This window comes from Talpa occidentalis, unplaced genomic scaffold (assembly GCF_014898055.3).
Source record: "Talpa occidentalis isolate TD23 unplaced genomic scaffold, MPIMG_talOcc4v2.1 talOcc4.3, whole genome shotgun sequence".
NCBI lineage: Eukaryota > Metazoa > Chordata > Mammalia > Eulipotyphla > Talpidae > Talpa > Talpa occidentalis.
Genome location: NW_023603184.1, coordinates 42029252 through 42035250, shown reverse-complemented (window position 1 = coordinate 42035250; position 5999 = coordinate 42029252). Strand labels below are relative to the sequence as shown.

The 5999-nt window shown below is 39.4% G+C and overlaps 1 pseudogene; it reads right to left on the bottom strand.

Moving 5' to 3' along the window:
• Positions 1-138: 138 nt before the first annotated feature.
• On the bottom strand, positions 139-1842 carry LOC119255048 (60S ribosomal protein L23a-like; annotated as a pseudogene).
• Between the last annotated feature and the right edge of the window lie 4157 nt (positions 1843-5999).

Genomic DNA, 5999 nt, shown 5'->3' with positions numbered 1-5999 from the left:
TGTTTTCATATTCTTTGGGTAAATACCTAGAGGTGATATTGCTGGATCACCTGGTATTTCTTTCTTTTTCTTTTTTAAATTTTTTTATGGTGGAAAAATTTAGAATTAGCCATTTAGAATTAGCCAGGTGGATTTAGTTTAGATGATCCCAATTTTGTTGGCAGTATCCAAAGCATCATGGTCAGTAGCCAGGCAAACATAATGCCGCCTTTTCGCCATCAAGTCTGATCAGGGTGTTGACCTTAGTCACATCAATGTAGAGCTTCTTCATAGCCTGTTGGATATGGTGTTTATTGGCCTGAACGTCTACAATGAACACAGGTGTGTTGTCTTCTGTGTTCTTCATGGCTGACGCGGTGGTCAGAGGAATCTTAATGATGTATAGTGGCCAAGCTTGATTCTTCTGGGAGCTCTCTTCTGAGGACATTTGGGTTGCCTTTGGAGTATCAGTGTCTTGGGCCTCCGGAAGGTGAGTGACAGGCATATTTTCTTTTTCTTCTGGCGGTGGATGCCTTTTAGCACTGCTTTCTTGGTTTCAAAGCTCTGGCTTTGGCCTTGGGAATGTCCAGGGCTTCCTTGTTTACTTTGGGCACTATCTTGGTGAAAGGGGTTTCTCCATTTTTATTTTTTATTTATTTAAAAAAATTTTTTTTAAATTTATTTATTTTGCGTAGAAGAACTGGGGTATAGGTAAGAGGATTCACCAGAGACAGAGTGGGGAGCAGCACAAGCGGACTTACTGAAATACACTGCTGAGGGGAGCAGTGAGCGAGAAAGGGGAGGTCTGCTGTGCCACATGTGGGTTACCTCCCTGGCCAGGATTGAACTCAGGCCTTAGCAGTGGTAGCGCTGAAACTTAACCCCCAGGCCACCAGGGAGGCCCCTTCCCCATTTTTTTTTTTTAAAGATTTATTTATTTGTTTATACAAGCACTGGGTACAGTCAGAAGCACGGGAGGGTGAGAGAATTCACCAGAGCCAGAGGGGAGAGCAGAGCAGGCAGACTGATGAAGTACACTGCTGAGGGGAGCAGCGGGCAGCAGGAGAGGTCTGCGTGCCATGTGGGACCCTCGCCCAGGTGGCTGGGGATCGAACCGGTGCTGCAGAGGCTGCGGGCAGCTTTGCAACCCAGTGCTCAACCGCTGCGCCACCGGGGAGGCCCCCCATTTTTATTTTTTAAAGGAATCTCTATCATTTTCTGTAGAGGCTATACCAGTTACTTTCCCACCAATGGTGAAAGTGTTCCTTTTCACGTCCGATCTTTTTGGTATTAACCATTCTCACTGGGGTGAGGTGATACTCTTAATTTCCCCTTATAAGTAGTAATGTGAGCATTTTTTCCTGTGCCAGTAGGCTAACTGAATGTCCTCTTTGGAGAAGTGTCTAGGTCTTTTGCTCATGTTTTGATTGAGTTTTTGTTGTTGTTGAGCTGTAGGAATTTTTCGTATTTTTTGTATTTTTCGAAAATAGACCCCTTTCCAGACCTGTGGTATGCAAATATCTTGTTTTTTGTGCTTGTTTCTTTTGTGGTACAAAAGCTTTTTAGTTTGATATAGTCCTATTCGTTGTTTTTTTTTTTTTTTTTTTGTGTTGTTGTTGTTGTTTTTGATAGTTTCCCTGACTGTTGGAATTGTGCCTCCAAATACATCTTTGAGGTTGATGTCCAAGAATGTATCACCTGTGGTTTGTCTGAAACTATTTCATGGTTTCAGGTCTTATATCCAAGTCTTTAAACCATTTTGAATTAATTTTTATGTACAGAGTTGATCTAGTTTCTTTCTCTTTTGCCATGTGGCTGTCTGGGTTTCCCAACACCATTTGTTAAAGTCTTTACCTGTTGCATGGTTGTGTTCCCTTTGTCAAAAATTAATTGTCCATATTTATGTGGGTTTATTTCTGGACTTTTCTATTTTAGGCTATTGGTTGTTGTTTGTTTTTGTTCCAGTACTGTACTACTTTATTAACTATGTCTGTGTAACATAGTTCGAAGTCAAAGAGTGTGACACTTCCATTTTTCTTCTTTTATCTCAGGATTGTTTTGGCTGTTTGGGGGCTTTTATTATTCCATGTAAATTTTATTATTAATCTATTTACTTGAAGAATGGCAAATCCCTTATAAGATTCCAATAGAATTACTGCCATCTCTCTTTTTTTTTTAAAGATTGATTTATTTATACAAGAACAGGGTACAGGCCAGATTCGGGGAGGGTGAGAGGATTCACCAGAGACAGAGTGGGGAACAGAACAGGCACAATGACGAAATATACTGCTGGGGGGAGCAGCGGGCAAGACAGGAGAGGTCTGCTGTGCCATGTGGGATTCTCGCCGGCCGGCCAGGATTGAACGTGCGCTGCAGAGGCTGCGCACAGCTGCACAGTGTAGCGCTCAACTGTCTGCGCCACCAGGGAGGCCCATAATATTGCCATCTCTTCATGAAGGCACTGAAATGTATTTTCACTAGCATGAAAGTCTGTGCCTGTATACATAAATAAAGCCAATATCTAATTTGAGGAATTTATATCAGATAATAAAGCAAAATTTGTGGGGAGAGCAGTGAACCTAATCAGATTTTTCTTTCTAACTTAATTTTAAGAAAATTGAGACATCCTTAGGGTTAAGATGGTAAAATAAAAGTATGTACAGGCCAATTGATTATTTTTGAGACTATATGAATCACTAATGCATTTAAAACAACAGTACCTAGAAAATGGCCAATGAATGTTAATTATTAGCCATTCCTTTTTTTTTAAAAAAAAAAAGATTTATTTTTATACAAGAACCGGGGTACAGGCCAGAGGCACGGGAGGGTGAGAGGATTCACCAGAGACAGAGTGGAGAACAGAGCAGGCAGATTGACTGAAATACGCTGCTGAGGGGAGCAGCGGGCAAGACAGGAGAGGTCTGCTTTGTATTAGCCATTCCTTTTATAAGAGAAAGTTAGCAGCTACAAATACATTAACTCACCCCATAGAATACATCTGAGGACCCTGAAATTTCTGACTCCACTGAGCAATTAAAACAGACGTCATGAAACCTCTGGATTTTTTCCTCAGAGTATCTTCAGGTATTCACTCAAGTCTGTGCTCTTGCTCTACAAACTAATCCAATGTACTTGGTTACCGAGTTTCTAGACATGCAACAGATAGGAGAAAAAGGTGATTGTATGAGGCACTGCAATAGCAGGGGTAAATAGCTATAAATTATCAGCAGATAGCTGACAGAATTATTAAGGAAAGCAAATACAGGCGTATTTGTACCTTTTGTTTGCACTTTGCCTTACCACATGTCATAGATACTGTGTTCTTTAAGATATGGACGTTTGTGGCAATCTTGCATCAAATTTAAATGTATAGGTGTCAGTTTTTCAAAAGTATAATGCTCAGTTTGTGTTTTTTTGTGACATTTAATTATGTATATTGTTTTTATAGATAATGTTACTGTACATTTAATAGATTAAAATATAAGGGTCACTGCACTGGGAAACAAAAACAAAATTCATGTGACTCATTTTACTCTGTGACATTCATTTTATTACAGTGATCTGGAATCAAACCTGCAGTATATCTGAGGTATGCATATATATTTTATGTTCCTCCCCAATACAGCAATCTCAGCCTTTATAGGTAGTACAGTTAAAGTTCATGAAAGTATGGCAAAAGTTACCAGTTCAAAATAATGATTGTAAATACATTAAAATCTGACTAAGTTAAGCAGAAACAATTATTTAGAAGCTATCTGGTAGCTCACAAAATAGACCAGAAATGAAATAAACCAGCTTCTAAAATGGTTAGGAACTAGGAATGGTTTACATTGGGTGTTATGATTCCACTGCTGCTGTTAAACTGTTTTTTTAATTGCTCCCATGTCTCTGAGTCACCATGAAGACCTGGATGACACAATTGGGATTCTGTATAATAAAAATTAAGAACGGTTTTCTTTTTTTTTTGGTTAAAGAAACTGAGCAATATACTCTTTATAAAAATTTAAAATGCACATTTTCTTTGACCTAGAAGCTTTATTTAAGGGAATTTTCGTATAGGAAATCTGTACATTAGGAGAGGTCATATATGCAAGGATATTAATTGCAACCTATTTTATAAAATCAAAATACTGAGAATAACCTCACCGTGTATAATTAGGTCTTGGTCAATTATTTACACTTATACAATGGAGAACTGTATTACTAAAAAGAATTAGGTAGATGCCTATCGATACTGATTTTGCCCCAAGACAATTTCAGTGGAGTGTGGAAGGGGGAGCTTGCAAAGATACTTATGAAGAAGGAAAGGGGCTGAAGGTTACAATGTGAATTATAAATGCTTATATATACATAAAATGTCTTGGAAGCACGTAAGTGGTAATAGTTTGCTCTGGGAGAAGTACAGGGCAAGGTAGGAGGGTCACTGAAGGTGCTTTTTTTCCCTGTTATGGGTTGAATTTTTCTCCCCCAAAAGATGTGAAGTCCTAACTCTTAGAACTGCAGAATGTGACCTTATTTGGAAATAGGGTCTTGAGTTAAAATGAAGTTATTAGGATGGACCCTAAATCCTATATACTGTTGTCCATATAGTAAGAGAATTTTGACACAGAGACAGACGTGCAGAGAGAAGCCCATGTGAAGACAGAGTAGTGTAGTGATGGATCTACAAGCCAAGAAATGCTTGAGGCTGCCAGAAGTTAGGAAAGGGATCTGGAATAGACACCTAGTGCTTTAGAAGGGAGTACAGCCCTGCAGACTACTTGATCTTGGACTTCTGGCCTCCAGAATTGTAACAATAAGTTTGTGGTACATTGTTATGGCCCATCATAACATATCCAAGGTGATATTTTTATCTGAGAAACAGTGAACTGTTCTGTATACCTTGGAGTTTCAAAGAATTTTATTTATTGTTTAAAAGCGCTGCAGGTAAAGATGATTTACCATTGCCGCATTTTTTTTTTTTAATTAATATTTTTCTTTAAGATTTATTTATTTATTTATTTATACAAGCACTGGGTACAGTCAGAAGCGCGGGAGGGTGAGAGAATTCATCAGAGCCAGAGCGGGGAGCAGAGCAGGCAGAAGGACCGAAGTACACTGCTGAGGGGAGCAGCGGGCGGCAGGAGAGGTCTGCGCGCCATGTGGGACCCTCCTCTGGTGGCCGGGGAGCAGCCGGGGAGCAGTTGGGGAGCAGCCGGGGATCGAACCGGAGCCGCAGAGGCCGTGGGCAGCTTCGCAACCCAGCGCTCAACCGCTGCGCCACCGGAGAGGCCCCCATTGCCTCATTTTATAAATAACTTGTGTTCTGACATTCTTGCCATATTGAAATGACTCAGTAACTCATTCCCATGTATTCGCATGTAGCTAAGAAAGAAAATCATGGAATAACACCGAAGCTCCCTTTGTCCTCTTATGATCCCAGGCCCCTTCCTCTTTCAGTCGTAATCACCATCTCAAATTTGGTATTTATCATAACTGTGTATTTTTGCTACTTATGAATGTACTTTACAAATGGTATTGTGTTGCATGTTTTTAGGCTTTTATTAATTGAATCCTGCTACTCCTTTTCTTACTTTGCTCTTTAGGAGTTTAATCCGTGTTGAAACAAGCAGCCCTATAATACACTGAGCCATTCTCTTACAGAAGCTTAAATGCGTCCAGCTGTTCATTAAAGCAACGCTGCAGTGAACATTCTCCTGCACATGTGTGCTTTTCTTTTTTATAGTAGCAGTCACACTTTTCATTATGCTTATAAGAAGTAGTAAATTTCCTATCAGGACCCATAAATATTTCTACTAGTCCTAGAAATGAAAATTGTTTAAAAAAATAATGTAATCTTTAACTTTGCTCAGTTTTGCTAACCCACTTTCCAAAATGATTGTGGTGATTTATACCAGTAGGAAACAAGGCTTACAGCTTCTCTATATTCTCACCAACTTGATATTTCCAGACTTCTTAACTTTTGCCAGTCTGACAAACTGAAAGTAATATTTTATCATTATCGTAGTTTTCACTTTACT